The sequence below is a fragment of the Aegilops tauschii genome, chromosome 2 (genome assembly GCF_002575655.3).
Source record: "Aegilops tauschii subsp. strangulata cultivar AL8/78 chromosome 2, Aet v6.0, whole genome shotgun sequence".
NCBI classification, from domain to species: Eukaryota; Viridiplantae; Streptophyta; class Magnoliopsida; order Poales; family Poaceae; genus Aegilops; species Aegilops tauschii.
Genome location: NC_053036.3, coordinates 588,335,144 through 588,347,555, shown reverse-complemented (window position 1 = coordinate 588,347,555; position 12,412 = coordinate 588,335,144).

The window sequence follows — 12,412 nt, the reverse complement described above, 5'->3', positions numbered from 1 at the left end:
AAGAATTCTTTGTGGAATAAGTTCATTCTTATCATTAGGAACAACAGTTATACCTCCTTTCTTAGGGACACAATGAACAAGACTTACCCATCTACTATCAGCTATATGATAGATTATACCTGCTTCCAGAAGTTTTAATATTTCCGTTCTTACCACTTCTTTCATCTTCGGATTTAACCGACGTTGGGATCAACAACGGGTTTAGCATCAGGTTCCATATTAATCTTGTGCTGACATAGAGTGTGACTAATGCCCTTTAAATCATCAAGAGTATACCCAATAGCAGCTCGGTGCTTCCTTAGAACTTTCAATAATCTTTCTTCTTCATGTTCTAAAAGGTTACCACTAATAATAACAGGATATATCTTATTTTCATCAAGATAAGCATATTTCAAAGTGTCTGGCAATTTTTTTAATTCAAACACAGGATCACTTTTAGGTGGAGGAGGACCTCCTAGAATTTCAACAGGCAAAATGTTTTTAAGCAGAGAACGTTGTTCAAAGAAAATATCATCTATTTCATTTCTTTCACACATTTGTAAATCATTTTCATGGTCTAGCAAATATTGTTCTAGTGGATCAGTAGGAGACACAACAATAGAAGCGAGACCAACTAATTCATCTTTACTAGGCAGTTCTTTTTCATGAAGCTTTCTATTAAACTTGGAAAAATTAAACTCATGAGACTCATCACCAAAACTAACACCGATAGTTTGTTTCTCACAATCTATCTTAGCATTAACGGTGTTCAAGAAAGATCTACCAAAGATAATTGGAAAAAAGTCATCTTGTGGGGAACCAAGAACAAGAAAATCAGTAGGGTATTTTATTTTCCCACACAAGAGTGCAACATCTCTAACAATTCCAATTGGTGATATAGTGTCTCTATTAGCAAGTTTAATAGTAACATCTATGTCTTCTATATCTGCAGGTGCTATGTCATTCATAATTTCTTGATATACGGTGTAAGGAATAGCACTCACACTAGCACCTATGTCACATAAACCATGATAATAGTGATCTCCTATTTTAATTGAGACAATAGGCATGCCAACAACAGGTGTATGTTTATCATTTTTATCAAGTTTGGCAATTCTAGCAGCTTCTTCACAGAAGTAAATAACATGCCCATCTATATTTTCTTCCAAGAGATCTTTAACCATAGCAACACTAGGTTCTACTTTGATTTGTTCATCAGGTTTAGGTGTTCTAATATAGCTTTTGTTGACCACAGTTGAAACTTTAGCATGTTCCTTTATCCTAACAGGGATATGTTGTTTCTCAATATAAGCAGTAGTAACAACTGGATCAACATTACAAAGTATAGTTTATTATTTAACTGGTACTGGTTCTTTAATTTCTTCTTTAATAGGTGGGTGATATTTAAACCACTTCTCTTCAGGGAGATCAACATGAGTAGCAAATGATTCACAAAAAGAAGCTACTATCTGAGAGTCAAGTCCATATTAGTGCTAAACTTTTGAAAAGCATCGGTATTCACAAAAGATTTAACACAATCATACTTAGGCTCAATACCTGACTCTTTACCTTCGTCGAGTTCCCAATCTTCAGACTTGCGTTTAATTGTTTCCAAAAGATCCCACCGGAATTCAATAGTCTTCTTCATAAAAGAACCAGCACACGAAGTATCAAGGATGGATTGATCATTACGAGAAAGTCAAGCATAAAAGTTCTGAATGATAATTTCTCTCGAGAGCTCATGGTTGGGGCATGAATACATAATTGACTTAAGCCTCCCCCAAGCTAGAGCGATACTTTCTCCTTCACGAGGCCAAAAATTATATATAAAATTCCGATCACTGTGAATTATATGCATAGGATAATTTTTTTGGTGGAACTCCAATTTCAAACGATTCCAATTCCAAGATCCAATATCATCGCATAGCCTATACCATGCCAATGATATTCCCTTCAAAGATAAAGGGAAAACCTTCTTCATAACTTCATCTCCGAGTAAACCTGCAAGCTTGAACAATCCACAAATTTGTTCTACATATATCAAGTGCATGTCAAGATGTTCAGTTCCATCTCCTGCATAAGGATTAGCTAGCACTTGTTCTATCATACCCGAAGGAATTTCATATTCAATATTTTTAGTAGGTGAAGTAGGTTGAGGGGTAACTAATTGTGGTTCCGGTCGAGGTGAAGATACCCCGAACAAACCCCTCAAAGGATTGTTCTCCATAGTAACAAGTGACAATAAATTTCAGCACACTATATAAATTTTCCCTTACCAAATTGCACTTACCAAAGGCGCTTCACTCATCGGCAACGGTGCCAGAAAATAGCCTTGATGACCCACAAGTATAGGGGATCAATTGTAGCTCTTTTAGATAAGTAAGAGGGTCGAATCCAACGAGGAGCAAAAGGAAATGACAAGTAGTTTTCAGTAAGGTAATGGCTGCAAGTGCTGAAATTGTAAGTAACTGAGTAGTTTGGTAGCAAGATAATTTGTAACGGGCAAGTAATGATAGTAGTAGCAAAAGTGCAGCAAGATAGCCCAATCCTTTTGAGGCAAAGGACAGGCCAAAACGGTCTCTTATGATAAGCAAAGCGTTCTTGAGGGTACACGGGATTTCATCTAGTCACTTTCATCATGTTGGTTTAATTCGTCTTCGGTACTTTGATAATTTGATATGTGGGTGGACCGGGGCTTAGGTGCTGTTCTTACTTCAACAAACCTCCTACTTATGATTAACCCTCCCGCAAGCATCCGCAACTACGAGAAAAGTATTAAGAATAAATTCTAACCATAGCATTAAACTTTTGGATCCAATTGGTCCCTTACGGAATAGCGCATAAACTGGGGTTTAAGCTTCTGTCACTCTCGCAACCCATCATCTAATTGCTAATCCACAATGCATTCCCTTAGGCCCAAATATGGTGAAGTGTCATGTAGTCGACGTTCACATGACACCACTAAGGGAATCACAGCATACATACTATCAAAATATCGAACACATATCAAGTTCACATGATTACTAGCAACATGATTTCTCCCGTGACCTCAAGAACAAAAGTAGCTACTCATAAATGATAATCATGCTTAAGATCAGAGGGGTATTAAATAGCATAATGGATTTGAACATATAATCTTCCACCAAGTAAACCATATAGTAATGAACTACAAGATGTAATCAACACTACTAGTCACCGACAAGCACCAATCTATAGTTCCGGTAACAAGATTGAACACAAGCGATGAACTAGGGTTTGAGAGGAGATGGTCATGTTGAAGATGTTGATGGAGATAGCCCTCCCCAAGATGGGCGACTTGTTGGTGCTCATGATGACAATGATTTCCCCCTCCGGGAGGGAAGTTCCCTGTCAGGACCGGTTTTCCAATAAAACGTTTATTGAGAAACCGTCCCTTTTGTCGGACCAGTGTAGAAGAATCCTCCTTACTGGTAGACAAATCCTTGATACAGAAATCCAGAAGTACTAAATATTATACAGGGTTGAGCTGAGGCTGCTCAACAATTTATTACAAGCACGCCGATATAATACATAAGGGCGGATATGACACAAGGAGCATGGTGGCATAACTACTGACTCGTAATAAAAGTGGTGGTGGATATGTCACGGTGAAGTGGGTGACATGGCTCCTAAATCATACAACTCATCGAGCTCCGGAGTGAGGCTCGATGACTTTTATTCTGGGTAGCGGAAGCGTATATAATACAAGTGACCAATTCCAGGATCGCACGGGACTGACTGGGACTCCTCTAGGCGTCAGACTCGCTATCGAACTCTTCATCCATAAGATCGCCTTCGTCAACATCTGGCCAAATCAACAAGCCAGGTGAGTACTATGAAAGTACTCGCAAGACAGTCTGGACATAAGATATAACAAATGCAAACATGATGCACATGAGCAGATTAATAATGCGCACTCAGCTAAAAAATTGCACTGCATGATAAATAAAAAGGAAGTCAGGCGGTAGTCCTCCCGAAATCCCAATGAAATAACTGAAGACCGATCGGGTGTCTGAAGCGATGCCTCGAAAGGTAAAAAAATAAAATAACAATGCCGCAGTCGGGCATCAGGGCGACACCACATAAAGGGCTTATATTGGAATATAAATGGCGGTGCGTGCCACAGTCGGACGTCTGAGCGACATCACATAAAGGGCTTATATCAAAAGTAAATAACAAGAGTGCCACAGTCGGACGTCTGAGCGACATCACATAAAGGGCTTATATCAAAAGTAAATAACAAGAGTGCCACAGTCGGACGTCTGAGCGACATCACATAAAGGGCTTATATCAAAAGTAAATAACAAGAGTGCCACAGTCGGACGTCTGAGCGACATCACATAAAGGGCTTATATTTCATTATTCGAAATTCAAGTAGCTCATGAATTTAAATCATCTCAAGGAAATACTCAGGTACGTAATAATAAAATGGTTAGTCCATCCACAGGAATAACATTCAACCTGGTTTACCACTCATGTTTGTTCACCGGGGATTTTCACTGAGACTGACAGAGAGACTAATGCTGAGACGGACGTTGAGACTGATATTGATACTGATATGGATAAGTTGACCAAGATCCTTGATCACGGACACGGTTACTCGGATGGGTTTTGACTCTACAGAGCTTGTACTTTTTAACCACATCCAACGGATTTCGGTAGTCACAAAGGACTAGTTCCGTTTACGGTATTTTAGGAGAAACACATCTAACCAGTACACACCCATTCCACATTCCGCTGCCAGGAATCACCCTAGGCAACGTTCAAGAAAAACTTTAAGACGGGGAGGCTACAACCTCGCGTAGCATGGGATCAAATTTATATCGCGCGCTCTAAGGGGTGCCCCCTCTCGGTCCCAACCGGAAACACCCATGCCCCTGACCGGATGACTGGCTTTAATCCAGGGCCATGGAACCCTCATCACGGCCCCTCTATTTGGTGTGTACAAGGAAAGAGGTTTGCAACTTACTAAACCGTATTCTTTGCAGAAAACATGTGGCAGCACGAAAAGGGGACGGACGGTAACGTGGCTCGGTCCACGTTGACGCCGGAGTTTAACGGTTGACATAAGACTGGCATGCTTCAACAATACCACCTTACCACCTTTCATGTCACCACATGATCAGGTTATCTCCCATCAAAGGATCACATCAAGTTTCGAAGCATACTGGTAGTTGCCTTGCATGCAATATAACACTCACTGATGCCCATATAAACATGCCATGCACTAAATATTCAAGCAAACTTGCAAAACACTCATCATATCAATGGTTCAAACATGCTTGCCTGGTTCGGAGTAGTAGGAGTCTAGCTCGGCGAAGTTCGCGGCTCCGTCACCTCCTCCGGTATCTACGGTATAGAGAGAACGCGTGCTAACGTAAATACCAAGTGTGCATAAAAGTTGTTCCAAATATTTTTCAAATAAATACTATAAAAAACTAGACAAAAAATAAAACTGACAGAAAAAGAATCAACTAAAAATCATCTTTTGTTTAAAAGATATAAAGGTTTTAGTCCCAGGACTAATCTGTGATGAAACAGAAAGTCTCCAGGGGTTAGTTTATAAAAACAGAAAACGTTTCGGCTGGAAATACGCCAACCCAGAAGGAAAACATACTTTGCCCGAAGGCGCTTTCCGAAAACGGTTCGAATAACAAGAGGAGAGGCTGACAAGGGGGGTCCCACCCGTCAAGTTCAAACTTTGAAACAGAGCTCGCCGGCGCCGAGGCTCGCGGTGGTCGCTGGCGTTGATCCACGGCGAGGTAGGGGGATCGGAGGGTACCTATGGTTTCACGGTGTCCTTCTGCATCGGTAGGTGGTGGACTTGGTCGTCGGCGAGCACCACGTCGACGGTGGCCTCAACTCCGGCGGACGGTGGTTCGGGCAAGGATGATACTCTCCGACGGGAGCTGCAACCTTCAAATTAGGGCGCGGGTTAGAGAAGTGGTTGCACTAGGAGGCTACTGGCATGGTTTGAGAGGCGGGGGGTGCACGCACTTGAGCAAATCTTGCCGGATCCCAAAGCGGGTCGGGGCAGCCGGAGTCGGGGAAGAAGGCCTCCCCGAGGTCTCCCCAGTGGCTGGGCGTGGTTCTGGTGAGGTGGAGTGATGGTGCTTGGTCGAGATCGAGCCCGGGGCCTCCTTTTATAGTCGATCCGAGGCGGTTGCCGTGAACGGGATAACGCCGGCGGGCGATTACGGCGAGGCAGGGGTTGGGCTGGAGGTTTAGGTGATTGGGCATCATCGTGATGGTCCACTGGTTCCGTTCAAGGGCTAAATTTGGTATGGCTTGGGTGATACTCCAAGCTCTCGACAGAACGGCCTCACGGGCTCGTCGGCGACAGTGGGCGTGCTCTGCGCCACTCAGGCCACGGCGACGGTGCCGCAGCGCGTCCAGAGAAGAGGACGGCCACGCGGAGGTTCCTGGTGGTGTGGGCGGTGCTGGACGGCGCCGTCCCTCGTTGCACCTCTCTGGCAGCCGCAGCGAGTGCTGCTGCCGCCGCTCACGGGGGCGATGCTCCTTTGCCAGCTCACCGCCGACGCCCGCAACCGTCCGGGCGACCATGCGGCGCGGTGGATAAGAAGGGGGAACAGGGAGCAAGGCGCCACTGCAGCTACTGGCGAGATCGACGTGAGGCTCTGAAGAAAACGACACTGACGACTGAAACTGATCACTGAAACTCTGAACTTGACAGGAACAGTGCACGCCAGCTGTTCGACGAAATGTTTCTGGCATGTGGAAAATGTTTCTGGAGCTGATCTTTGGTGGAGGGGTCTCTTGATGCATCTGGAGGCCTCATGATTTTTCTCAGAATTTTTGGAGAAGAAAAATAATGAATTTCACCAAAAATGACAACTCGGGTCCAAATTTGCAGCAAGCAAATTTTGAAAATTTTGAACTGGGGACCAGTGGATCTTCATGGATCTTGGTTGAGGGTTCTAAGGACTAGCCAGGGAAACTTTTTTGGAATCAAAACTCAAAGGAATTCTAGTGGTTCCTTTGTAAATCTCTAAGGGCCAAAATAGAGGACAGAAAAGATTTTTGATTTAAAATAAATGAAAATAAATTCAAGGGGGAGTTTAACTTGCTGGATTTGAAGCTTGACTTGACACAAAGTGGGAAGATGGCTCTTGGGAGGGAGATTTCAACTTAGGTCATGGCAAGAAATAATTTTTGAAAGGGGGAGAATAAACCCAAAAATTTAAATAGCCTCCTACCAAGAAAAGAAATCAATAAAACCAAATAAAATTTTTGGGGTGTCACAACACCTACCCCCTTAGGAAAAATCTCGTCCCCGAGATTTCAGCTGATCCTCAAATAGGTGTGGGTACTCTGCCTGAAGGAAATCCTCTCTTTCCCATGTTGCTTCATCCTCGGTGTGATTGCTCCACTGAACCTTGAAAAACTTAATTGTTTTCTGACGGGTCCTCCTTTCGGAATCCTCCAATATTTTTATTGGCCGCTCTCTGTAGGTGAGGTCTGGTTGCACGTCAATGCTCTCATGAGATACATGCTTTTCCGGGTTGCTTACACATTTCCTCAACTGTGAGACGTGGAACACGTCGTGGACGTCTGACAGCTCTCTGGGTAGGTCTAGCTGGTAGGCTACTGTGCCTCTTCGTGCAAACACACAGAAGGGTCCAATAAATCTTGGGGCTAGCTTTCCTTTAACTTTGAACCGTTGCAGGCCCCTCATAGGGGACACTCGTAGGTACACATATTCACCGGGTTCAAAGCTGACTTCACGATGTTTCCGATCGTAATAGCTCTTTTGTCGGCTTTGAGCTGTCTTGAGTCGGTCCCTGATTTGTCTAACTTTCTCCTCAGCCTCCTTGAGCATGTTTGGGCCGAAGATGCGACTGTCACCTGTTTCTGACCAATTCAATGGGGTACGACATCTCCGTCCGTACAATGCTTCAAAAGGTGCCATTTGTAGACTGGCTTGGTAACTGTTGTTGTATGCGAACTCGGCATATGGCAAGCTTTCCTCCCAACTAGTTCCATAGGTGAGAACACATGCTCTCAGCATGTCCTCTAGGATTTGGTTCACACGTTCAGTTTGTCCATCAGTCTGGGGTGGTATGCTGTATTGAATGCTAGTTGATTTCCCAGAGCTTGTTGTAAATGATCCCAAAATCTAGAGACAAATTGAGTGCCTCTGTCGGATATTATAGTCTTTGGAACTCCATGCAGGCAAACTATACGGGAGAGGTAAAGTTTGGCAAGCTTCTGAGTGGTGTAGGTTGTCTTTACGGGAATGAAATGGGCTACCTTGGTTAATCTATCTATGATGACCCATATGGCATCATTTCCGTGTTGTGACCGAGGTAGTCCGACGATAAAATCCATTCCAATTTCGTCCCATTTCCACTCAGGTATCCTGTTTGGCTGTAGCAGCCCTGCTGGTTTTTGGTGCTCGGCTTTAATGCGCTGACACGAATCACAACATGCAACGAGTGTGGCTATATCCCTTTTCATACCGTGCCACCAAAATCTTTCCTGAATGTCCTTATACATTTTGGTTCCTCCAGGGTGGATTGAATATGGGGCGGTGTGGCCTTCGGTTAGAATTTGCTGTTTGAGGTCCTCAATGTTTGGTACACAAAGTCTGTCCCCGTACCATAATACTCCCTCATTGTCTACGATGAATTCTGAAGCCTTGCCAAGACTCACTTTTCTCTTTATACCTTCGATGCTGGGATGTCCATGCTGAGCCTTCTTAATCTATTCCATTAGGGTGGGCTGTATCTCCAGATTTGATACGTTGCCCTCAGTGACCATCACCAAGTTGAGTTTGGCGAACTCCTGCTGACATTCAGGCCTCAAGTTCTGTAGACTGTCGTTGCCCGAGCTGGGGTTCCGACTAAGAGCGTCTGCCACTACATTCGCTTTTCCTGGATGGTAGTGAAAGCCAACATCATAATCTTTGACTAATTCCAACCAGCGTCGTTGCCGTAAATTGAGTTCTGGTTGTGTGAAAATATATTTGAGGCTTTTATGATCCGTATATATTTCACAATGATTCCCAAGCAAAAAGTGCCTCCACTCCTTGAGTGCATGGATGACTGCTGCCAACTCCAAGTCATGAGTAGGATAATTTTCTTCATGCTTTCGTAGTTGCCTGGAAGCATATGCGACAACTCTGCCGTCTTGCATCAATACGCACCCGAGGCCCTACCGGGATGCGTCACAATACACTTCAAAACTTTTGTGTATGTCTGGCACAACCAATACCGGTGCTGTTGTTAATTTCCTTTTGAGTTCTTGGAAGATTTTCTCGCACGCTTCGGTCCATACAAATTTCTTATCCTTCTTGAGTAACTGTGTCATTGGTTTTGCTATGGTGGAGAACCCCTCAATAAACCTTCGGTAATATCCAACCATCCCTAGGAAACTTCGTACATCTATTACGTTGGCTGGTGGTTTCCAGCCAAGTACGGCCTTGACTTTTTCTGGGTCTACGGCAACGCCTTCTTGGGTCAATACGTGGCCTAGAAAACCAACCTGTCTTAACCAAAATTCACATTTGCTGAATTTGGTGTATAATTGATGTTTCCTTAATTCTCCCAGTACAATTCTGAGATGTTCAGCATGTTCTTCCGGTGTTTTAGAGTATACCATAATATCATCAATGAACACCACAACAAATTTGTCCATAAATTTCATAAACACTTTGTTCATGAGGTGGACAAAATATGCGGGGGCGTTTGTCAGTCCAAACGGCATTACTGTAAATTCATACAATCCATATCTGGAGGTGAATGCTGTCTTGGGGATATCTTCTGTTCGTACCTTTAATTGATGATACCCCGATCTTAAATCAATTTTTGAGAAAACCTTGGCTTGCGCGAGCTGGTCAAATAAATCATTTATCCGTGGCATCGGATATTTGTTTTTAATGGTGACCATGTTGAGTGCTCGATAGTCTATACATAATCTCAGTGTCCCATCCTTTTTCTTTGCAAATAATACTAGTGAACCCCAAGGTGAGGAGCTGGCCCATATAAACCCTTTGTCCAGTAATTCTTTTATTTGCTTCTTTAATTCTACCAACTCGGAGGGTGCCATTCTATAGGGTTTCTTGTAAATGCGGGTGGTTCCAGGTGCTAGTTCAATGCTGAACTCTATTTCCCGGTCTGGTGGCATGCCTGGTAGTTCTTCGGGAAATACGTCAGGAAATTCACACACCACTGGAACTTTTCTTAATTCTGAAATGTCCACCTTGTTCAACTGTGGTTGTCGTGACCTTGGTCTTTCTTGAGCTGCAACTTTTATTGTCTTGCCATGATGATGAGTGAGAATTACAGTCCGATTGAAGCAGTCGATAAATCCCTTGTTGGTGGTTAACCAGTCCATTCCTAGGATAACATCCAGTCCTTTATTTTCCAACACGATGAGATTTGCCTGAAACTTTATTCCTTCGAACTCAATAATCACATCTTGGCAGTACTCTGAGTGATTTGCTTATTCCCGGGGGACTTGATGATCATGGATTTTTCCAAGGGAAGCATCGGAAAATCATGTTGCAAAACAAAATTCTTTGAAATGAACGAGTGAGAAGCTCCAGAATCAAACAAAACCGTGGCAGGTATTGTGTTGACAGGGAACATACCGAGTACGATATCAGGGGCATTCTGTGCTTCCTCCTTGATCACATGGTTCAAGACCCTTCTTGTGATTGTTATTGGGGTTGAAGTTGTTACGCTTGGGGGCTGGATTATTTCCACCGTTGTTCGGCTTGGGGGCCGAGTTCCTTGGTTTTGGGCATTGTTTGGCATAGTGTCCTTCCTCTCCACAAGCATAGCAAGTAACCCTTGGGTGATATGTAAAGTCCTTGTCCTTGCATGAAAATGTTTGGTTGGGCTTGGAACATTGGTCATGGATTTGTTCGCTCCATTTCTCTGAGAATCAGTCTTGTTCCGGTTGTTGCGAGCATGAGTAGTCTTGTCCCTTTTGCGCTTGCGAATATCCTCCAAGCTGCGGCGCTCATTTTCCAATGTAATAGCCTTGTCCACAAGTGTTTTGAAATCTGGAAAGGTGTGTACGACCAGCTGGCATTTATGTGCTGGCGCCAGACCGTCCAAAAATTTCTCCATCTTTTTATTTTTAGTCATATGCTCTTCGCTGGCATAACGAGATAATTGAGTAAACTGACTATTGTACTCAGTTACTGTCATGCTTCTCTGCTTGAGGTCATCAAACTCCCTTTTCTTGATCTTCATAATGCTTCTGGGAATGTGTGCCCCACGAAAACCTTCTTTAAATTCTTCCCAGGTGATGTTATTTTCATTGGGGTGCATGTGTAGAAAATTTTCCCACCATGATGCAGCAGTTCAAGTGAGGTAGTGAGGTGCATAAAGTACCTTCTCACGGTCCGAACATTGCGCAATAATTAATTTCCTTTCAATGTCTCGAAGCCAATCATCGGCCTCAAGTGGCCTATCAGTGTGAGCGAACGTTGGGGGACGTGTCTCTTGTAGTTCAGACAATTTGGAATGCTGCCGGTAAGGTTCACGGTGATTTCCCATATTGATAACATGGTTCATCATTTCTTGATGCTGCTGCTGGCTCTGCTCATAAAGGCGGCATACTTGAGAAAATGCTGCTTCACTGCCTTGCTGACTTGACTGCCCTGTGTGAAATTGTTGCCTGTCTGGGTACCATAATTTTCTTCCGGCGGGCTTGGCATGGAACGAGTCCAGGGACGAGGCATTTTCCACTCTGGGGTATTTTTGCAAAACTCATGAGAAAAACTGAGTGGAAAAAATGAATAATTTTGCAAAGGCGGAATTTTTAAAGACTCCAAGATTTTTCAAGAAAAATACTTGATTGCGCATGGAGAAGGACTGCTCAGTACATATCTTACACGCGAGTCGTAATTATACAATAAATCACTCAGGATGTGCGTACACATTCCTGACATGTGATTTAGGCTAGTGCACTTCTCCGAGTTCCTACATGATGCGCACACAAACTACTTCTCACCAAACCTATGTACATATAAACATATCATACAAGCTGGCACATCGCACGGCTGCTAGGCGTACTCAGTCGGAGATGGTGAAAACTTCCCTCGGCCTGCCAAGGGTAAGACCCAATGGTGCAGGAGACTCAACCTCCTCCTCACTAATAGGCTCCAGGCGTGAAGTACTGCGTTGAGGAGTTGGTGCGGGTGCGGCCGGTGGTGCAACTCTGATTGGAGTAGGAGCAATGACTTGGTCAAACTCCTCAGTGGTAGGCAGGCGGCGAGCGGTGGCTAAAATGGCAGGTGCATAGGATGCTGAGGACGAGACGAAAGTCAGCGGCGGTGCCGTGTGGAGAAGCTCCCTCCTGTTGGCGGAACAACCCTGAACTGAGTCCATACGGGCAGCCACAAGGTCGTCCACGAGGTTGTCAAAAGCTGCCTCAAGAGCTT